At 44.0% G+C, this 24220-nt stretch overlaps 1 protein-coding gene across 4 annotated transcripts in view; it reads left to right on the forward strand.

The window, feature by feature from the left end:
• CELSR1 (cadherin EGF LAG seven-pass G-type receptor 1) overlaps positions 1 to 24220 on the forward strand; it is a 273373-nt gene that overhangs the window by 169969 nt on the left and 79184 nt on the right. The gene's annotated exons all lie outside the window — the stretch shown is intronic.

The following is a 24220-nucleotide window of genomic DNA, read 5'->3' on the forward strand; positions in this document are numbered from 1 at the left end:
TTGCATGCAGTCGCACTCAACAAATAGTGCAGATAGTGCAGGCTCCGAGAGTACTGCTCTGAGGCAGCGTCGGGAGTGCACATCTAGCATTATATTTCAAGAATGCTGTAGCATGCTCTTCAGCAGCCAGTCCTGCTAGGCATTGGTGGCAAGGTAGAGCCATGGCCCTGTCTTCCCCTGGACCTCCCTCTTGAGGCCACCCTGGTTTTACTGAGGGGAGATTTAGGTCTTTGCTTCTGGTAACATTTATTTGCAGACAATTCCTTGGCAGGCTTATGTTTTAGCAAGGTTTGAAGATAAAAAGTCCCTGTGAGGCGTTTCCTAAGGCAGATAATTTAGGGATTTGTGTTATGCCAAGATAAATGGGATGTTATGTCTAAATTCGATGCAACTCAGACATGTCTGAGAAATAGACTGCCTAAAACTTATGACTTCATTTGAATTACACACACAATCAGGTTTTGAGGGGCAGATAACAACACCATATTGTTTACAGGACAGTGTATGTTTTTCAGCTTTGAACCACTTCCAAAACTCCTGCCTTTTCTCCAGCCACGCTACACAAGCTCTCATCCAGCACCTCAACATCTACTCTCTTGACCACTGAACCCTCCTGCTCTCTGGTGTCTCAAAAACACACATTACCTCCCAGCAGAAGGCCAGAACGTAGCTACTTAGCTAATCAGCTTGCCTGTCATTTGGATCATCTCCCTCACCAAATCCCTCTACAGGCTCCCCCTTCACTGCATCAGACTCCAGTGTTGTGTTCTCATCGTCAAGGCCCTCCCTGTTTATTTGCTGTGGGATCTTGCTGAATTGCAGCTTACCTTCCCAGTCTGCTCTGCCAACAATAGCAGCCTCTAAACTGTCTTCTCCCCACACTCCTCTTTGCAACTTCAGCGCTGGTCTGTGCCCATGGAACTCTCTCCATGAGCTAGTCTGTGTAGCTTCTACCAGGTCCTCTTTCAAATCCCTTCTCTTTTGAGTCCTACCAGGGTATTTTGTGGGAAACTTGCAAGTGATAAATAAATGCATAGGTGGCCATTTGTAACTCCTGGTTTCTTTATTTTACAGGTCAGTGTTTTAGCATTAAAAACATTAAATGTCTCAATTCAGCTTCACCCTACTTATTCTCTCTCGATGAGCTTATCGTCCACCCTTCCATCACCCTTGTCCCTACCCATTTGCCTCATTCTAGTCCATCCATTTGTTGGTCCTGTTTTATGTACCTGTTTCCGTTCCCCCCACTCCACCCTCTTTCACACGCAGTGGTGTTATTAAAATTATGCCATATAGGGTAGTGATCAACCCTGACATCACTCTCTTACAGAGTGCAGGTGAGGGAAATAGAAAAGGGTAACTGTGCTTCAAGCTATAGCACATGTTAACCACAATACTTCTGAATGGTACTTAATGCCTCCATTACCCCAGTGACCACTGAACAGTGTAAATCCACAACAGACTTTGGCAACTTGCAGCTGTGTTTGCTAGGAAACACCACAGCAGCTCTGCATTCATTCAGATGTTCACCATTCTGCTACAAACATTGTGTTTGTGCAAAAGCATCACAATAGCAAACATACAGTTATCAGAGGAGAGACAGGAATAATGTTTTAATTGACGTTTAGTGAGGAAAATGATTCTACCCCTTCCTCCCTGCCTTTGGCATCAGTTGACTGCTGCCTTGATGTCAGTGTAAATGCCTGAGGATCTCTTAGTGGTGGCACTGTGATTCTGAATTGAATTTCCTGGCTAACAAAACACTGAAGAGAGAGAACGAGGAGTTTTGAGCCAGCAGAGGTGATCCAGAGGTGTTTCACAGCTTTGCTTTAGTTTTGATCTCCTATTTAAAGTCTTGTCAGAAACCCATTAACAAGATACATGTTTAGCTGCCAGTCAAGTTTCTTGCAGTAATAGAAGTTTGGTGAGTTTTTGAGGGGAAGGGTGGGTGGGAATTAACATGCTTGAAAGTCTTTTCACTTCTTCTCTACCAGTTCAACTGATGAATATGTGCAAATTGTTTATATGCAGGGGCTCAAAGCTTGCTAAAGTAAATGGGAGTTGTGCTGTTGAGTTTAACAATGACCCGCTGTAAACCATATTATTTTAAAACACTTTTAATATCCTTTTTTTTTGTTCCTTAGCATTGAATAAAGAAAACCTTCAAATTTTGGGGGGGTTTGCTTTAACTTTGCATATTTTTGCATTATCACTTCAGGTCTTACCTACCTTCTTCTAGCTGGAAGAATTTTTGGACATCTAAAGAAGTGGTAGGAATATGATAGTGGTAGATATCAAGCAAGTAAAACCTGGTTGGTTGTGATGGGAGAGGTGATTTTTATTCAGACTGTTGAATAACTGTTGCAGTTTTTGTTGCTTTACACCTGTTCAGTTGACTGGTGAAGCAATCTTCATTGTATTCCTGTGTCCAATATGGCTAACAGAGATTTGGAAATCAGAATCCCCCTACTAGATTCAAGTGATAGTTTAATTAATAATACATTGCAAAAGTCTCTACTTACCTTATTTAAACATCAAAAAACCTCTATTTTCCAAGGATGGTATCTCTGACAGGCCTTCTCAGAAGATAGTTTGCTGTATTTTAAACACCAGCTTGGAAGTGAGCTAGCTGATCTTCCTTTGGATTTCGTAGTTTCCAACTATCACATCTGCTTTGTGTAATTTTTAGGTAATTGTTGTATTGTCCTATTGCTGTTTCTTTCACTTATTTGCGCTTTCAATCTGGACACACGGCTTGGGAAGGAGGAAAACGGGTGTGTCTTTGTGTCTTTTTTTGCCTATTTGCTTTTTAGTGCTGAACATTCTTTCATATCTTCCATGTGATGGGCATGGCCAACTTCCCCACGACTGAAGTTTTCATATGTACCAGGGCTTCTCTGCCTGGTGCAGTTGTACCCATCAGTGGGCTGTGAATTCTAATATACAGCAATGCATCACTAACTGGCCCATTTTGACCTTTCTGTCATGTACTAAAACACTCCCTACTGTAAGCTAATACAGTCTTGTATCAAACAGAACTACGTTAATGTGCACTGGGGAACTTTCACAAGCCAGACTGTAGGACAGTGAGGTTTTTAAGCAACCCTGACCTCGTTTGCATATATGCACATGCTTTTCACACTTTCAGTGTACGGTCTACACAAGCCAGCTGGTGTACATTAAAATTCTCACCTCACTGATGTGCACCACGTCACCATGTAGAGACGCACTCTGATTTATTTGTTTCTTAGGTAGGGTGATCATCCATCCTATTTTGGATGGGACAACTCTGTGTTTGAGACGCCTTCCCGGCATCCCGTTTTATTTTAACAAAGAGGCTAATTGCCTTGTATTTGCCCAGGGAGCTTGGAGTTCAAGGGCCCGGCTGCTGCCTGGTTCCCTCATGTACCCCTACCCTAACTGGAGGGAGCCCAACTAAGGTGAGGCATTAGTTTCTCCTTCATAAATACTAAGTTCTTCCCTCTGCCAACATGAAAGGCAATGCATCAATTTAGTAATGTTGATGCTCTTCCATCAGGAATAGGAACAAAACCATCAGACCACCCAATGATAACTAATTTCAGTAATAATAACGTTGATTTCAGAAATCCAGGGTTAATTTTGCATGCAGCACCAGACCTGATCACAGCTTATGTTAGTCTAAAGAGGTATTATTAAATCAAATAATAGATTGCTTTTGAAAAAATCAGCCTTCTCACCCCCCCCCCCAGGTTTTTTATACAAAATGCAGTTTTATTCAGAGTTCAGGTTACATCATTAAATTTATATTCAGTTATTCCAGACTGACTCATCACTTAAGGGTGTTGTTCATCATTTGTCAGGAGATAAAAATGTTTTTAAGTACAGACATGTTCTTGGATTCTTGCAGGACATGTATATGTATATTTATATGGCATGTACATATATATTTATATGTAAATGAGGCCACGGTTGCTTAAAAATCTTACAGGCTGTGTGTGCTTTTTCAGCTGCTCAGTAAAACATAAGGTAATTTCCCTGCAGGCCAGGAATCCTGCATAGAACAGAAAATCTTTATGGCAATTCTGAGTGTGTAGGTACAGCGTATGTAACAATACTTCAGTTAAACCACAGCATGACTGGAGCATTTCACTGAATGACTCATCAAATGAATCACAGAAAAGAGGGGAACAAACTATGGCCCGTGGGCTGCATCCCGACTGCCAGCTGTATTAATCCGGGCCTCAGGCTCCTATTGGGGAGCAGGGTCTGGGGCTTGCCCTGCTCCATGTGGCTGCTGGAAGCAGAAACATGCCCCGCTTCTGGACATGTCCTAGGCACAGGAGCAGCTAAAGGGCTCCATATGCTGCCCCCACCCCAAGCACCACCCTGCAGCTCCCTTTGGCTCCAGTCCTCTGACCCCTTTGGTCCCAGCCTGGAGCCTCTTCCTGCACCTCAGAGCCCACACACTGAGCCAGAGCAGTAATCTCCCCACGCTACAACCTCCTGCCATAGCCTGGAGCCCCCTCCCGTCCTCCAAACACCTGGGTCCCAGCCTGGAGGCACCTTCTGAACCCCAAATCCCTTATCATTGCCCCCACCCCAGAGACCACACACTCCTCCACACACTCTAATCCTTATCCCCAGCCCAGAGCCCACTCCCACATCAAGAAGTAATTTCTGACTCCAACTTAGAGCCGGAACCCCCCAGCCAGAACCCTCACCCCCTTCAACACTCCAACCCCAGTCTCATGAGCATTCACGGCCCTCCATGTCATTTCTATACCTTGATATGGCCCTCCTGTCAGAGTTCGCTCAGCCCTGCCTTAGAGTTACAAGATCCAGCCGTGTCTCTGTGAGAGAAGCTGTTCAGTCCTCTACTAGTGGTCAAAGATTTGTTCTTTGCAATTGCTCAGGACCCCAAAAATGTAACAGCAGGAGGAATAAATACATACTGGCCCACTGACATGGGGGAAGGGGGCCAACGGGGTCAGTTGCCCCTGGGCCTGACATTTCAGCGGGTCCTGGAGCTCCAGCCACTGCTGCTGCTACGTTGGCTGAAGCTCCCAGCTGCTTTGAATTACCACAGCGGCGCTGCTGCACCACTGTGAGGGAAGGTGGGTGGGTCTAACGCTGCAGTCTGGGCAGTACTGAGGAGCAAATGCCATAGGCCCCACCCTTTCTGGTGTGCTGAGCCAGGCCCGCCTGCCACCTTGCCCTAGGAACCATGGCTGCTGTCAACACCACTGAATACTTAAGAGAGAATCTGGAATGTAAGTGTTGCTTGAGCCATAAGACTTCCAGTAAGTAAGTGTGTCTAATACCAACACCACACTCCTTACTGTAAATGGGTGAAGGATGTTGTGGTATTCTCGATAATATGCAGTAAGGTGTCAGTCCTTGGTTTCTTTAATTCACATAAGTCTTAAGACTTTTCTCTAGTCTGGCTTTTCCTATCTTTATCCAGCTTGCAGTCACTTGGCTCAGTCCTGCAAACTCTCACATAAATAGCCTGCGCTCACCTGTGTAATATCCTGGAAATATTATTTTTATTGGACTACCCTTTGTGAGTAAAGAATTGATTGCAGCTCCCACCTCTTAGAGACTACTGAACTTTATTTCTCTTTATTTCCAAACTAAACATGCAAATTCTTTTATGCAAGATAAGCTTAAAAGTAGGCATGGCCAATTACAGCTTGTGTTCACTGCAGAGTGAGCAGTTTTCTTTCTCCACTGACTCCTGTTCACATTGAGAAATCTGTAGCTGGAGTTAAGTAGCACTTGAAGTTCAAAGTAGCAGGTCTCTCTAGGGCATTGGAGGGAGCTTTTGTGCCAGTTAAGCTTGTGTGGGTAAAACAGTGGAGACTCAGCTTAAAGTTCATTTGTGTGTTGGAAGTCCCTCCAGTGCCTTCCCAGGCCTCCCACCAAGGGGTGTTTCTTGTCCTCTCAGCCTCCTGATTGGCTGTCTTTCTGTCTAGTACTAATACTTCAGCATTTGGGCCATGCCTTGCATGCATCTGTCTGCACCTCTGGTCTTTGTCCTAGCTCTGGCTCTGTGATTGTGCTTGGTCATTCAGAGGGTGCCTTATGAAAGGAGGGGAGCTTTTTCCCAGCATGCAGTTAGCTGGTCTCAGGCTGACACCAAGCTGCCTGTTCAGTTGTGAAGCACTTCCAGCAGGGCTTATGGATTTGGATCCAAGGCCCCAGGTGAGGAGGCGTATGGTGATACTTCATCCAAACTAAGCACAGGATACACCACATTGGCCACCATAGATGGTGGGTGACGCCACAGCTTGGGGAGGCAAGACCCCCAGCCATGCTCCTTCCACCCCAGGCGCTGTGCCCACTATGGCCACAACCAAACCTCCCCTCCCATCCCTCGCCCCACACATAATGGGGCCAGTGGGCGGCACAGCTGCAGCTGACCCTGAAGCTCCCAGGAGCAGGCAGGCAGTGTGGCTGCCCAGCCTGCTTTCTCTAGCCCCTACCACCCCACCCACAAGAGCAGGCTGTGGGAGGGAGCCTGGAGGCCTCCGGTAGAGGGTGGGCAGCACCAGGTGAGGCAGTTAGGGAAGGCAATGCCCTACTCGGCCTACAATACCCACCGCCCATGCTGGCCACCTGTGTCAGGACAGGATCAAACCCCTGAAGACACCACTGCTGGGCAAAGGACCAAATCTCCCAGTTTGGTGAAACCTCTGCCTACTTCAAGGAGCTCAAACAGGTGCCACAGAATGCAGCCACTTTACACCCTGGACAGCTCCAAGGCCCCCAGGAAGTTTCTGTGTGATCAACCATGGATGGAGGACCCTGAAGTCAACCTGGGGCTGTCACCAGCTGCAGAGTTTTGGTACGTGGCAGCTTCACCTCACGCAGTGGCAGTCACAGCCACTCTTCCTAGTCTGGGACTCTGGGGAGAAAGTGCCAAATGAATCGGCCTTGCCTTAGGCAGACAGAGGGTGGCAGTTGCTGGATAGAGTGGGAAGACCCTTTTTGGCATAGGTACCACCATTTCCACCACAGCTTCCAGAGCGTTTCTGATGGTTTTTCTTTAATACATGTAAAATATTTACCACTGTAACTGTGGTCAGGAGCACTGGAATTTAGGAGCTGCAAAGTGGAGGAGTTTCAGTTATGGGGCACATGAAGGCCTTGAGATAAGTTGTAAAGCACCTCTTGTCATAATGGAGAGTGTTAAAGGGACGATACTTTTCTTATCCGGAACAGGGAAGTTTTACAAACTTCATTCCCAGGCTTCATCCCAGAAAGTCACTGACCATCAGCACTGGGTGCAAATTTGAACCAGAGAATCAGAAGGAAGAGGGCATGATAGGGCCTTTTGATAGAGGCTCGTAGGGACTTGTGCAGGAGATGGCTTCAAAGAAGGATTTTGGAGCATGAATAGCAATCCTACCAGTTGCAGCTGAGAGGATGCTGGAGTGGGAAGAGCTGTGTTCATCACCCATGACTGTGCCATGCAAGAGCATGCAGAGCCAGCCGAGAATGGCAATGTTTGAACACTCCCTGGGCATTACAGCCAACAAGTGCTAGAGCAGCCTCACCTCTTCACTGACCTGCTGTTAGGTCATCCTCCTCCTGCAGTTGTGAATTCTTCTGTCTGAAACCACAGGCTGCAGCCGGCGGTCACCGGGTGGAGGCTTAGCCAGTCCATGGAAGGATTGCTGTCATCCCTGCCCCCTCCATGCAGGGTCAGTGGCATGATGGCAGGTACCCTGACAACGTACACATCCCATTCAGTGACATCACACTGTGCCAGTTGCGCGTTACCCCTAGGTGAAGTGAATTGCTGCCCTTGCTCGCTGTTTCAGTGTCAACAGTTCTGAGCAGCAGTGGGGAAGGTATTTTTCTCTTCTAATACATCTGTACCAATAGCATTGGTCACTAATGCACAGTGTTAATGTTAATTCGGCCACACTGCAACTGCTTTTACTGCTGTCGCTGTTGGATGCTTAAGTTGATATTGATAATGGTATGTATTTTGAACCTTTCCTCTGTTCAGTCCCTTTATGTTGTGTTTTGACTGCACTAGAGACATCTGGGACACTTAACACAATTGTACTTCAGCCTCACCGTCGCAATAAGTGCATGCGTGGAGAAGGATTTCTGATATTGGAATGCAGATACAGAGCCACAAGCTCACCCTGATCCTCCAAGCCAGGCAAGGGGATTAGGATCGGGGCAGGAATAAAAAAAGGATCAGTACCCAAGAGCTGTTGCGTCTGGCTAACTAGAGAGGAAGAATTCCGGTGTAACCATTTGAACTAACAAGGCCATGAAGACAAGCCCTTAGCTTCACTCTCACGTGATTCTTACTGTTATTTCAGTAAGAAAAATTATTCTGCTTGTAATGGCCCAGCAGGACTTGGTTTCACCCTCTCCCTGGACGGTGAACAGTTATCTTTCTTCACTGACGAAAGACTTGACGTGCTAAGGGTTGTGTTTTGGCTCTCAGAGCTTGTGCTGTGCAAGAGTGTACATGGAGATACAGGCCGTGTCTACACGTGCCCCAAACTTCGAAATGGCCATGCAAATGGCCATTTCAAAGTTTACTAATGAAGCGCTGAAATGCATATTCAGCGCTTCATTAGCATGCAGGCGGCGGTGGCGCTTCGAAATTGATGCGCCTTGCCGCCGCGCGGCGCGTCCAGACGGGGCTCGTTTTCAAAAGGACGCCACCTTCTTCGAAGTCCCCTTATTCCCATGAGCTCATGAATATGCATTTCAGCGCTTCATTAGTAAACTTCGAAATGGCCATTTGCATGGCCATTTCGAAGTTTGGGGCACATGTAGACGTAGCCGCAGTGTGTGAGTGGCAAAAGCCAGAGAGAGAGTGCTTCCCCGGGAATTGGGCATGGTCAGCCTCAGAGATCAAGTATATGCAGTGCGACAGGGACCTGGTCATGGCCCCAGTTCACTTACTGAGAATGTGAACATCTCCAGCTCTGCCAGCTGCATTCTGCTCTCTTGGAGTCGGGGCAATGAGTGTCTGGTTGCCCATTGCGCAGGTGTGCTGATGGGGCACAGAGGCTTCCTGAGCATGCCTTCCCCACCTAAGGGCAGCCCAGGTCCGACCTTTCATCTAAACTCCTTATACCAGGGTAAGGAGTAAGAGATGACAGATGTACTAGCCTGCATTAGAGAGGTTAATGTTGCCGCTTGTTTTGAGTAGGATTGGATGAAATATGTCTCTACCACCACAGTCTGCAGTGGAGATAGTCATGCGAGTCCCATTCATTGTGGTGTACGTGTCCCACAGTGCTGGCTGCTGGTGGAGCTGATAGATGGGCTGTCATGTTTCCATCTGCAAACACAGGCCTTGTGTGGCGAGAGCAAATTCACCTGTTATGGAAACAGAATAATTCTATGCCTAGGAATGATGACTGACCTCACCCCCATGATATCCCACTGCTACCTTTGGAAGAACAAAGCAAGCTGTCAAATGCCATTACCATTAAACTCAGATCACAAACTATACAATTGCTTCAAAAGCTGTTGATGGCAGTGCTGGATCTTCTGTCTCTCTCTTTTAAAGTGAATTTAATGCTTGTGAAAATTGCTGGCTTGACAGCCCTGCAATCTGAAGTCCTCTGTTCCCACATAACTGATGCACAACTACAAAAACAATGCCCACTTCTCTCTGCTGCCCTAGCAGTGCACCTCGGTCCTGTCTGGAGAGGCCCCTTTTGTGAGTGAAAGCGGAGTTTGCTGTCCACACCCTTTCACTCCATGTTTTCTTTACTGAAGCTGCCAGTTGTGATAGTGACTTTTTCTGATTCAGCTACAAGGGATTGAACAGAGATTGACTCAGAGGTAGGCCACCAAATAGCCATCAAAGAGCGTCACTCTTCAGTCGCTATTTGAACCTACAATGATAGGTTTTTTAACAGTTCCTTTTGCTTGGTAGTCTGCACGTGTCATTGGAAATGTTGTAGGCAATTATAGTCTTAAATAGAAATTAACAGTTTTCAATAATATGATGTGTGCTTGGAAAGGCCACAGGTACACGTGTATTGGGGAAGGAAATGATTGTTTATTATCTTCGTAAGTATCTTTTATGAATACCAAATTAGACCCTTATTGAAAAGCATACTTCAGAAGAGAAGTCTGATCATTAGTAGGTGTAATTTAGCAGAAACATTTAGTTATGTAGTTGTCAATCATTCATTACATTTGATGAGAGACAATTGTGACCACAGAGAGAATTCATGAAATAAATCCCAATGGTGAAATGAATCCCAATGGCTTCAGAACTAATTTGTTAAAGGATTAAGAGGGATTCTCTGCATAAACAATGCGGTTGTAGAAGATTATCTTCATGCCCTTCTGAACAGAATCCACAATTAGGATCAATGGGATTTTTTTTACCTTGACTTTAGTAGGAAGTGGAGCTCCTATTACAATAAAAATTAGGAAATTTTACTAAACTTGCCAAGAACTGCAGATATTAAATATGGAAATTTACAACCTCTTGAAATGTTTGCTCAAGATGGGCCCAAAACAGCTCATTTCCCCCAACTAAGCGAGATCCGAAACCAACCAGGGAAATCCATGGAAAGCTATGGACTAAACAGCATGTGCCAGATTGTGACTGGTTTTAATTAGGGGCATGAGGAGCAGGGGGAAACCTGAATAGGTCTGTCCCCATGTCCCAAATGGGGACTTGTCACATTACCATTTCTGTGCATGGGGGTATGAAGGGATAGCTGCTAACTACCTAGTGCCCCAAAGGGAGCAGGAGAATGCAAAGCTATGGACTCACCTCCTTCCCTTTCATCTCAGCTCACCGGAAACAAGGATAAGGCTGCCTGTATAGTTCCCCTGTGCACTCATCTGAGAGATGGTGCAGTGCCAGACCTCTGCTCACTCTGCCAGTGGCTAAGAGAGTGTCTTTGCTTGGAGCCGGGGCCATGATTTTGCGCTCCAGAGACATACTTGTGTTAGGTTTTACACAGCTAGAGTGTTAGCACTAGAATGGAGTCAGGCCGGTGGCCCAGAGTATGGACTAATCTGAGAGCCTGGGCATTTCTTCCGCATAGCTAGTGCCTCCTGCCACTTGCGCTGCCACAGCTGTTTTTAGCAGGCTAGCGTGATGGAAGTGACATATCTAGCTCAAAGTATAGACAGACCCTTAGTGGCCCAGTTTGGCGCCACGCGGGTCAATGTTGTATAGGTACTAAATAACTCCATTTCAGTCCTCTGACTTTTGCTGGCTATTGGTGAGATGCAGCTCAGGCTCAAAAGATTAACAATGATATCAAGCAATATATTTGTGGAGAAAAGATATTTGAAAAGTGGGAAATGACATGCAGTCAGGAACACCACAGCTGCTTTGAGTACGTGTCTGCAGCAGCCTTCCCCATCTACTGAGTCCAGGCTTCTAAATGTACATTTGTTTTGGCTCCAAGGCTTACAGATGCACACAAATCCTCTTTCTAGACTGGAGCATGGTACTGAAATAGGTGGACAGGATTGGTTTTGTTCAATTCATTTCCAAAATGGACTTTTATCTGGAACAAATCAGATGTTCCAATCATCAGTAATATAGTATCCAGTGACCTGTGCATCTTGTGTCCCTTGTATATCTCTTCTCATTGTTAATGGTTAGTAACCAATGAAATGCATTCTCAGACTGTTGGGGTGAGCTGTCCTGCCGCAGGCAAGCTGGCAATCCTCAGCACAGCACCAAAAGAGCTCTCAGCAGGAGCCCGTTCGTACTGAATGACTTTTCCTCTTCAAAGCCACAGTGGGATCAAATTTGTTGCCATGGATTTCAGATAAGGAGGTTTACAAGACACAAAAAACGTGAAGAATTTGACTGAGTTTGAAACCATCATTTGTAATTCTAGAAGGGCCCCTTCTGAGGCTATTTGCATAAGGGGAGAGCCTACGCTTCCCGGGGAGACTTGTGGGAAGCCTTTCAGATGTACAAAGCTCAAATGCAACTCAAGTGATTCAGCTAAAAAGCCACTTTGTTGACTTATCATGCACAATGCGTTTATCAGAATCCTGCAGGGGCCTGTTAAATTTACTCTCACACTCAAGCACCCAAGGAGTTTTTGTCTCGAGTTAATGATATGGTAGTCAGATAGGTTTATGTTGGTCCTGGGGAGCCCCTTCCAAGAGCAAGATTATTGTGCTTTTTATTTGGGTGAGTTTGTGTCAGCTGTACAATTACTGAACAGCATGGCGTTTAGAGTGTGAGGCACGCATACAGCATCTGTCACATGAATCAGAGGAGGTTATAGATGTCATAGGTCATTTGTATTATTCTGTGGCACTAAGTGGCATTGCTCTTTTTGAAAAATGTGTAGCTGTTACAATTACAAGCCTATGGAGGAGAATTTAGATGCTCTATTGTTGAATGCATTTCAAGGAAATTCGTTAAGAACTGACTGAAACTTCAAACCATTTTTTGGTTTATCAAACACATAAAATGGTACTCTGAGTGCAAAATACAGCTAATTAAACAGTGTTCAAATATATGCTCGCAGACAAAGTGATATTTGGTTTTGTTCTCTGGCATTCCAGTATGGAGGCCCACCCTCAAATCTGCCCGATCCTAGTCCCTCCAGACAAAAGCCCTGGGACTCTATTGTAATTCTATAACCAGCCATTTCTATCACCCAGCAAATGAAGGGTCCCTGAGAATTCCCTTAGGCTAAAGAGACATAGCGGGATTAGTGGGAAACTAACGTGAGACAAATTCAGGTATGAATAAGAAGCAGGAAGGATAATTATCTTCTAGAATAATTTACCACGAGCTGTGATGGATTCTCCATCACTTGTAATCCAGAAATGCAACACTGCATGTCTTGCCTGCAGATATGTTCTAGCTCAGCCACGAGTTATGGACTCAATGCGGGAATCACTGGTGATGCTCATGACTTGTACTACTTAAGAGGTCAGACTAGATGATCATAACAGGGACCTCTGGTGCTGTAGAGGCAGGTGTTCTCCATTTCTGTGTGATGGGAACAGCCCATATGTGAAGTACCCCCTTTGTCTGTAGAAGGCCATCTATTTCACGGAAGCTACGTCTACACCAGCACTTAAATTCAAAAAAATTGGCTCTCTTTCAAAAGACCACGTAAAGCATCTATGCACAAAACACTTTCTTGAAAGAAAATAGGAGGAACGCGATGCTGCACAGCCAGGAAGAGGAGGAGGGGTAACGGTTACCACCCCAGCACCAAGAAGAGGGCTTGCAGATGGAGGTTGACACGGCAGGCGAACACCACAGAAGCACCCTGCTAGCTCATGGAGGTTGCTGAGCGTTGCCCCCAAATGGACCATGGCCAGTACACCTAGCAGAGGGAAGCAGGGGAAGACATGGGAGGCACCTCAGGGATGTAACAGAAGTCCTGAGGGAGCACACTGGGCTCCTTGGACAAATCCTGGCCTCCTCCCCCACCACACACACTCCCACCCATGTCCCCCACTCTGTGCGCTCCACCAAGCAGGCCTCCTCCTCTGTCCCCACAGCTGACTCCTCTGCAGAGCCCGCTCCCACCAGACCACCCTCCTGGCCCTGCCTCCCTGTGCTGCCCACTCCTTCACAGCCCAACTGGGGACCCTGTACCAGAGGTGGGAGGGGAGCATGGAGCCAACAGGGTTTGCAGCCATCCATTCCAACCCTGGTGTAGCATATGCTTCCCGCCTCCTGGTTAAGATCCCCACCATAATATTCCCTCCTCCCCACTCCTGGTTAAGGTCCTGAATTCCCCCCATCCCTGTTGAGATCTCCCCTCCCCACTACCATTGAAGTCCCCCTCCTCCAAGTTTCAGTTCTCCACTTTCCAGTCTGGCTTGAGGTTCCCCCCTTTTTCCCCCAACCCCCACTGCATAGGCCAACCTTGTGTATAGTTTTTCCCCGTTTTGTACAGAATGTTTTTACAATTTTAAATCAAACTGTTTTTATTCAAATGTAAATGGATATTTTTGGACCATCCCATTGTCCCATAATGTTGGTGGGAGTGGATATGGGTGTGTGGTGGGGTCGGGGTGAGGGGTGTATGTGTGTAAAAGTCCTTCGGGGACATGGAGCTGTGAGGTGTATTCTGCTCTAGAGAGCTACATTGCTCAGATATTGTGCATACAAGGTCAAATATAATCCATAATAGCTTTAAAGGACCAATTATGCTTTTAGGTAAGAAATGGGCCATACAAAATCATAATCTTTTAAAGTATTTCTCCTCTTTAAATGCTTTTTCATTAATTATTGTCTGTGACGTACGCTGGCTTGCCAGCATCTAAAGGATTTTTTTCTTTTATTCTTTATGCACAAATAAAAAAAACTTAAGGAACAACGTTTTCATTTAAGAGGTCTGTATATTGCAAGCTAGGTCAGGACCTGAAGCCTTTATTCGATCCTAAGCAGACAAAACTGTCATTGAAAGACTGTGCACAAAGAGTAACTATTAATGGTTTGCTATCTAGTGGGGCACTGTAGGGGTCAGGCTGTATGGTACTAGTCAACATTTGCATTGGATAATGACTTGGATAATGGAGAAGAGCACATGCTTATAAAATTGGCAGATGACTCCAAGCTGGGAGGGATTGCAAGCACTTTGGAAGATAGGATTAGATTTCTGTACAATCTTGAAAAATTGTAGAATCAGCCTGATATCAACAAGACGAAATTCAGTAAAAAACAGTGCAAAGTACTTCACATAGGAAACGTATCAAATGCACAGCTACAAAATGAGAACAGTGGGTAGGTGGTAAAATTGCTGAAAAGAATTTGAGGGTTATGGTGGATTACAGGTTTAACAAGGGTCATCAATATGATGCAGTTGGAAAAATGGCTAGGATTACTGTGAGGTATATTAATAAAAGTGGTTGTATGTAAGATGTCAGAATTGGTTTTACAGTTTGAACTTCCCTAGTCAGGCACTCTCTGAACCAGTGACATCCGTAATCCAGCATGATTTTAGTTAGCTGGATGCCACTTATTATGTATGGCCAAGTTTCCCAAGGTGCCATAAAGTTTGTTTACAGCCACCCATCCTGACTCTGTTTTCTGTGCTGTTTTTTAACTGTAATTTTCCCCTTAATGTCTTCTAAGAGCCCTGTAAGTAGTGGAAGTGAAGATAATGCTGCTAGACAGTATCGACCTCCTGTGGTCCAGCAAATTCTCTCGTTCTGCACAAGTCAGGTCCTGAAAGTGCTGGACTTGAGAGGTTCAACCTGTACCTCTTTACTTCACAGCGATGGAGTGCTGTGTTCAGTTCTGGGTGTCACGCTTTAATAAAGATGCAGACTAATTGGAGAGAGTCCAGAAGAGAGCAGTAGAAGTTACAAAAGGTTTAATAAACCTGATCTGTAAGGAACAATTAAAAAAAACTCTGGACATTTAGTCTTTTGGAACATCTGGAGAAAAGACTGAGTGGAGACCTGTTAACAGTCTGCAAATATATTAAGAATCGTTGTAGAGAAGGTGATGATCAACTATTCTCCCTGTCTGCTGAAAGTAGAGCAAGAAATAATGGGTTTAATTTGCATCAGGGTGATATAGGCTAGATGTTAGGGGAAAATTACAATTTAGAAAGTATCGGAGGGGTAGCCATGTTAGTCTGGATCTGTAACAGCAACAAAGGGTCCTGTGGCACCTTATAGACTAACAGAAGAGTTTTGAGCATGAGCTTTCGTGAGCACAGACTCGCTTCATCAGATGCTGACCAGCATCTGATGAAGTGAGTCTGTGCTCACGAAAGCTCATGCTCAAAACTTTTCTGTTACTCTATAAGGTGCCACAGGACCCTTTGTTGCTAATTTAGAAAGGTGGCAAAGTTCTGGAATAGGCTTATCAAGGGGTTGTGGAATCCCCTAATTGGGGAGGGGGGTTAAAAATAGCTAGATGAACACCTGTCCTAGATAATCTGTTTATTTGGTCCTGCCTCTGTGCAGGGGATTTGACTTGATGACTTCTCAAGGACCCTTTCAGCCCTTCTGTTTCCTTTTGGAAAGTCAGCTCTTGAGTAGGCAGACACAAGCATATGGCAACGTGCACCAAATGTGGGTGTGAAGGATTAAGGTTTTAGCCCTGGTCATTCTGTAGCTACTGTATTAGACGGTATTCTTTTATTGACTATTAGTGGTTTTTTTCCACATTAATCCTGGCTGAACATTGTCTCTTATAAACATCAAAAACCAGGGCTGGAAGCCTTTGGCACTTCCAGTCCTTTCAGACTACATTACAACTTTTTACCAAGTGCAGTGCATGTAATAATAAAAGGACATTTAAAATAGTAATCTTCAATTTTACTACTCTTCTGTTTCAAAGCAGGTGTGACCTTTATTGCAGCAGGTCTCCTTGCTGTTGTAATTAGAGCAGATCTTCTTTGTAATCTACTTTAATGAGAAAAAAAATAGCACTGTGCATGGCTTCTAGAAGAGTCATTTAAATGGCACCTCAGGAATTCAGTGCAGCACTTTGAAGTGCACTCTTATCTGTATTTAGTCGCACAGAAACCTAGAGGAACTCACTGATTTACAGAGGAGTTCTTAAAGTATTTCACATCTCTGGCAGTGAAGATCAGTGTGTTAGAGAAACTGTTTTGCACCTGGCCACACAGGAATCATCCTGAACTGCTCTGGGACCCTTCCAAAAGCCATTAATGTGAAACAATCATGGAAAGTACGTTTATTGAACCAAGAGAGAGGGGGTGAGCTCATTTCTGAAGGCCAGACTGTCACTTTTACTCATACTGAATGATACTTAGCAAACAAGGTTGTCACATGATTTTTAAAAATAGTGATTAATCACATGATTTTTTTTTAAAAATCACAATCATGATTAATCATACTGTTAGAATGCCATTTGTGTGTATATATATATGTATATATATATATATAGAGAGAGAGAGAGAGAGGATGTTACCTACATTTTCAAATATTTTTTATTTTAGTTACAAGACAGTACACAAAACATACAGTGTTCACTTTATATGTATTTTTGATTACAAATACTTGAACTGTAAAAAAAAAAAAAGTATTTTTCAGTTCACCTGATACAGGCACCCTTTATGGTGAATTCACTGAATTTACGAATGCAAAATGTTGTACAAAATAATGACATTAAAAATAAAACAGTGTAAAACTTTAGAGCCCATAAGTCCACTCAGTCCTGTTTCATACTCAGCCAGTCTCTCAGATAAAAAAATTTGTTTATATTTGCAGAAGATAATGATGTCTTCTTCGTACTCAGAATGTCACTGGAAAGAGAGAACAGGTATTCACATGTCACTGTTGTAGCCAGGGTTGCAAGACATTTACATGCCAAATTCATGTGTCCCTTAATGGCTCAGTCATCATTCCAGAGCACATGTCCATGTTGGTGATGGTTTCTGCTCGATAACAACCCAGTGAAGTTCAGCTCAACTCTTGTTCATTTTCATCATCTGAATCAGATGCCCCTAGCAGAAGGTTAAATTTCTTCTTTGGTGGTTCCACTTCTGTATTTTCTATGCCAGAATGTTGTTCTTTTGACTTCTGAGAGCATGCTCCACACCTCCTTCCCCTCAAATTTGGGAAGGCTTGTCAGATTTTTAAATCTAGATGTCAAGTACTGGAGCTATCTTTAGAAATCTCATATTGGTACCTTTGTTGTCGTTTGTCAAATCTTCAGCAAAAATGTTCGTAAAATGAACATGTACTAAGTCATCATATAAGATTACTCGAACATGAAATAAATGGCAAAACAGAGCTAGTGACCTACAGTTCTTCCCCAGGGTTGTTCAGTCACAAATGTAATTAAAGCGCTCTTTTTAATAAGCATCTTCAGCATGGGAGCATGTCCCCTGGAATGGTGACCAAAGCATGAAGGAGCATATGAATGGTCATTATATTTGGCATGTAAATACCTTGCAGTGCCAGTTACAGGAGTCCCAGGGGATGCCTTTTCTCATTTTGTGGTGACATTGTAAATAAGAAGTGGGCAGTATTATTTCCCATAAATCTAAACAAACTTATTTGCCCTAGTGATTGGCTGAAAAAGAAGTAGGTCTGGGTGGACTCGTAAGCACGACAGATAAGAATTGTTTTGGTTCTGAGTGCAGTTAAGTTACACAAAATTCCACATTTGTCAGTCGCACTTTTACAATAAAGAGATTGCACTATAATACTTTTAGGAGGTGAATGAAAAATATTATTTTTATCATTTTTCCAGTGCAATTATTTGTAATCAAAAGCAATAATATAGAGAAAGCTGTGTATTGTACATGTACTTTGTATTCTATGGTGTAATTAAAGTCAATATATTTGAAAATGTAGAAAAACATCCAAAATATTTAATACATTGCAATTGGTATTCTCTTATTTAGCAGTCTGATTAAAACTGTGATTAATTGCAATTAATTTTTAAATTGTAATTAATTTTTGCGTTAATCACAAGTTAACTGGGATGAATCAATAGCCTTCTTAACAAATTGGTCTATGGAAGGAAATGGAACTATTCCTATCTCCTAAGTGAGATATTCTTCAATGTGAATAAGAGTAGCACATTTTGCTATTTGTAAGTATTGTAGGACACTGATACAGCAATGGTTGGGCTCCAAACCCACAATGATAATAGACAGCAGCTTCTCATGCAACTTGCCATCCTGCCTGCCCCCACAGTTTCTACCTGCTATGATTCACAACCTGCTTGTTCCTCTCCTCATGCTTCCCATCCTTTCTAAGCTTCCTTCCTAGACCAGCAATCCCTTCCTCACCCCCACTTCAGCCACAGCCTCATTTTCATTCTCTAAGAATCCCATAACGTGGTATGAATTGTAACTCTATAAATATACAGACAAACATCGTACTATATAAAGGTTCTGTTTTAATATGTCTTTTGCTGGAGGTTTGTCATACCTGTGAGGATGTTGGTCATTTGTTCTGGATAGGAAATGTACAGTTTAGTGCCACCAGAGCATGAGTGGCATTGCAAAATTTCTTCCCAAGATGTCACGTGTTGAAAAGGAGAGAGGACAGAAATAGTTCTGGGGGACTCCATAGGTGAGAGCTTGTGAGGATGAGAAGCTGCTGCCTATGATCATTTTTGTGTGTGGTTGGAAGATTTGATGAAAACCAGGGGAGAGCTACACCATTCACTTCAGCTCGATCCGCAGTGTCCTGTTCACCACGTGTGGCACACAGGACACCACGGTGTGGAAAAATGCAGCTCATCAGAGTCGCACATGGGGAGTGTCCGCTATCCACTCTGCGGATGCGCCCCACCACTTGGTGGGACAAGCACGTGGTGGCGGCAGCAGAGACGGCCCCTGCAGCTCTTTCCCCAGTGTGGCTTCTGCAGCTCCAGCTAGGAGCAGCCCTGCTCCTTCAGCCCCAGCACATCCCCGCTGCTCTTGCAGCTGCTTCCGCCCTGGCACAGCTGCACTGCTCCTGCAGCTTCTCTGGCCCTGGCATGGCTCTAGTGCAGCTCCTCCGGTTCCTGCTGCCCTGCTGCTTGTGGCCGAGCCTGGCTCTGGAGACCTGGCGCAATGTCTGAGGCCCCGGAGACCCCAGCCCGGAACAGCACAGTTCCTGCGACCCTGGCGGCCCAAACTCCAATGGCAGCAGCTCTGGGGGTGCCTAGCTCTGGGGGAGGGCATTCATTTAGAGCTGGGAGGGGGGCTTGGTGTGCCTGGCCGTGGGGAAGGGGGAGGTCACTGATAGAGCCTGCAGGGAGGGGACCTGTGGCAAATATAGAAGGATGACAACCTCAAGTGTGGCAGTCCTTGAATTACTGTTGAACACTGCTAAGCTAGATCTTGTAGGGAGATGAGCAGCATCTCATAATTGACCATGTAGAAAGCCACCAGTGAGTCAAGCTGTATGAACTTCTAAGTTCAGGCTCTGTACAGAGCCATAAGGAGTTGACCACTCCATGCAATCTGAGGGTCATGACCCAGCCTGAACCCCTGGGTATGCGGCATCCAAAGACGTCCCTATGTCTTTGCCTGGGAAAAGGAATAATATGGTTATTTGGTCTTTGGTTTTTGCAGCCTTTGATCCATTGACTGGAAAGTGCTTTTTTGCTATCAAAAATTCTTACAGATGTGTACAGAATCAAAATGAAAATCCAAGCGTGTGCCAAAAATTGCCTTGTTGATGAATGAAAGAATAATGCACATCAAAGGAGTGACAAGTGTGTGTGTAATAGTTTGTCGTACTTGCCCTTGGTGACTATTGGAATGCATTAGCGTGGAAATATGTGATGACTTCTCCATTCTTTTTACTGGCTTGTTTTAAAGGCGCTGTTCATTTTTTCTCTACAAATCACCAGTTGGTAGTTTTCCAAAGCAGAAATTAACTTTAGTTTGTTTGTCCGAATGTGGCCCAGTTTCTGGTTGCCTGACTGACTTCTGATCAGTGCAGTCTATAAGTCCAAGTAGCAGCATTTAATTTGTTTGGCATTCCTCAATTTCTTTCCCCCTGTGTTATAAATGTCACACTTTTTTGGTTCCTGCTGCTTTATTTGTTGTTTCAAATTTGTTTATTTGCTGCTGCCTTACTTGGGGAGGGTTGAGTCCCACTACTGTGCCCAACAAGATGGTGTCCATAGCTGGCAGTTAACGAGCTTTTTGACCAATGAAGCAGTGAAGCATTGCCTGGGAATCTGAAGGGTTTCCCCCCGCCCGACTTTCCTGGGTAGATAGTTGAACTGAGGCCAATAAGCTAATGAAAGGATTCTCTCAGCATGGCTAGCTGCCTAATGAGACTGAGCATATTTAAACCAAAACAGCACCACAAACCTTCAGCGTCTGCAGAAGACTTTGGAGGGTGCTCAACTTTCTGCTGATTATTACTAGGGCTAGATTACTGGGAAATAAGTTGGTTTGAAAGTATATGAACATGCTGCATTTCACCCTAGAAAACCACTAATATTTTTTGAGCTAAAACAAGTCTGGAAAAATGTTAATTTAAAAAAGGACAGCTAGGAAGCAGATTTTTTTTAACCTTTAGCCCCGGAAAACTCTCAATATATCATTAGCTACTCATTAACAAAAACAATGTGTGACTTATTGACTAAAAGGCAAAAAACTTGGAAGCTTTCATAGAGAAAAGATAGTGTTGTGTTTGGAATGGCTTTTCTTTTTAAAAATAAGTTGTGATAATGACAAACAAGTTAAACTGTATATTTAGTCTTGACACTGAAAAGCACATAGGTCTAATAGCTTCGCTATTTAAAATAGATGTTTTTGTGCAGTGAGTTAAAGAAAGAGTATGTTTATAATGTGCACCATCATATCTGTCCTCTGAGAAGAATGGATTGCCATATGCCAAGCTTAACTGGGTTTGTTGTGTCTCCCTTTCAAGGGTACTCATTTATATTTTTCAGACTGTTGTTCTTGTCTACAGTTTGCTGTAAAGTAGTTTTCCACTGTTGTCAGTTGCTTCAAAGGAAGCCAAGAGGCCAGAGCAAACTGATGTATTTATAATAGAAATGTTTATTGTTGAAATGAGTCTGGGTTGAGTTCCTGAAACAGCCATGAAAGTGGAGAAGTTTTATGAGGTTGAGTGAAAAAATATTTTTTACTCTTGGGATGTTTGCGAAAATGAAGTGGGCACTTCCACTCTAAAAGGTACACATCTGAATTTTGTGAAAGGTGACACTAATGAAGGAAATTATGGGGATTCCACCATAAAAGCCAGGGGCTCTGGAGAGGCTTAAGCACATAGAAGGAAATCTAGAGTTGTGGTCCAACCTCTGCCACTCACTCTCCAAAAAATATGGCTTTTACTTTGCAGACATTATTGTTAAGTACAATTTTGTGGATCTCATTTATTTACAAATAAATAAATCCACAGAAGCTTGGACTATTTTGTTAAACTAGACATTGAACTGAAGTTGTGACATTTGAGAAATATAATTGATACTTAAAAAAAAATTGTAGCCATTAAGTGTTTAAGACAGAGCCTGCATTATCCCTTAATCTGTGCATCTCTTGTCTACAGTATTTACTGTGAGACCATCTGTACCCTTAATGGATAACTGACTGGAACATGAGTGATTTAAATGCTTGCATTCAGTGGCTGGAACTTTTAAATCATACTGAAATACATCAATTAGCATAGTTTCTGACTTTTAAAGTGAGATGCTGACAGAAAAGACAGCTCATTTGCAGACTATAAAACAGACACACATTCTGATTACACTATCGCTGCAAAACTGAAATTTCACCCTTTCAGATTAACAGCATTTTAGTGTCTGAATATACATCTGTGAGAGTACCTATATGTATATTGAAAAATAAGGGGGAGGGCCAGATCGAGTGCTACTCCTCAGCTGGCTCTTACTAGAATCTGACCTACATCTTGAATAGAAAATGTGTGGTGTTGTCTCTTACAGTCTGTTATAGGCCCTAGAACTAGAAAATTGGTACCTAGAAGAATATGATCTTTATCTCTGGGCCATGAGAAGATGGTTCCTCCAGATCACATTTGATGTCATTTATTGAGCCAGAGGCATCTCACAGGTTCCTTCATCATGGTCTGAAGAAGAGAGGCAGTCTGATTAAACAGGCCAGGGGCTTGGGAATGTGTCCATTATAATCATAGGGCTAACAATCATTCCCTCTATGTTATAGGGAATGTCGTGAATTAAACCCTAACCCTCAGATAGCCTCTCCTTAAAATGGCTACATAATATTTATTTCCCTCGAATAATGGCAATTAGCATACACAATTTCCACAGAGCTTTAAAAATGTGAACAGTGCCACTCAACATTCCATTGCTGATAATTTGCATTGTTATTGCTATTTTACAGGTGGGGGGAAGTAAAATACATGGAAGCTAAGTGACATGTCTAGGCTGTAGAGTGAGTCATTGTGCCAAGTGGGATTAGAAATGAGGGATTCCTGGCTTCCAAAGGAATATGGCTCATTGCTTAGTCAGGGCTGCTCTTAAACTTGTGTAATCAAGATGGGAATCTGTAAGGTTGTTCACAAATAAGAATTGGTGCAACACGTTTGAACATGGGACACAATATTGACGAGAATACTCTGTAAACTGCAGCTTTTTGTTATGAAACCAGGAAGAATCAGCTTCTTTCCTGATTTGTGTTCATAGAATGAATTCTTCTACATAGTTTTTTTTATTTCTTGTGTTGTTGATACTTCTGCACATTTCTCACTTTTACAGCATGTGGTCTTCAAAGGTTGAACCCCAGCCTATCTCCACACAAACACTATGTGCAAAGGCAACCCTTAGGGCTAGAGCAAAGGTACATTTTCAGCTCTGTGAGCGGGGACTTAGTTACATGACTTCTATTAACATTAATGGGAGTCATGCTGGTAAATTCCTGCACACCACACTGGACATTTACTCATGAATGCAGAATTACTGAACAACAAAGCTAATGCAACTTGGCTTTTAGGTAGCAAGATATTTCAGGGGGAGATTTTCAAAGGCACAAAGGGCAGGATGTTGTCCAGTTCCCTTTAAAATCATGGGAACGGTGCACCTAGCTCGCACTTGTGTCCTTGAAAATCTCCCTTCATCATGGTCCTAAGAGAAGTCAGAGAATAATAGTTTGGCTATTGCTATTTTGTGCCAAATGAACCTCTCTTTGGTAAGGCTCCAGCCCAGCTCCTGTTGAGGTCAATGGCAGAACTCCCATTTCTCTTCCATAGGAGTGAGGTCCAAACCCAAATGCTTTTGTTTTCTGTCATTTAGTCTCACCAGTTTACCTTCTCTTATTCCTGACATGTTTTGCTTTGCACCCTTCATAAAAGGGAGCAGCTTAAATATTTACTTATGATTTTAAATGTTTTGTTTTAATGTACGCCCCATGCTTGGTGTTGGGCAGATGGGTATTATAGCCATATTGAAAAAGGAAAAAAGGACACCACATATCCCACTAAATCACCTACAACTCTGTCTCTTTAAGGCCAGCTAACCTGGAGTGGGTTTGAGGAGGGCAATTTCCGCCAGGCCCAGCAATTCATAGGGATCTAGGGATTCTCTGCTGTTACTGCAGCAACATCTGGTGCCTGGGGCCCTTTAAACTGCTGCTGGAGTGCTGTGTGGGCAGCTCTGAAGGCTGCTGGGGGACAGGGGACAGGAGGAATAGTGCACTTCTGGCAGTGCTGTAGGCTGGCTGCCCCAGCCGTTCCAGCTGAAGGCCCTGCTCCTTCCAGGAGCTCAGAGCTGACTCCTTCCCTCTGCCACACGCACACCTGGCTAAGGGCCCAGCCAGTCTGTCAGATATCCTGCCCCTTCAGGGGAAGTGTGGGA

This window comes from Carettochelys insculpta, chromosome 1 (assembly GCF_033958435.1).
Source record: "Carettochelys insculpta isolate YL-2023 chromosome 1, ASM3395843v1, whole genome shotgun sequence".
NCBI lineage: Eukaryota > Metazoa > Chordata > Testudines > Carettochelyidae > Carettochelys > Carettochelys insculpta.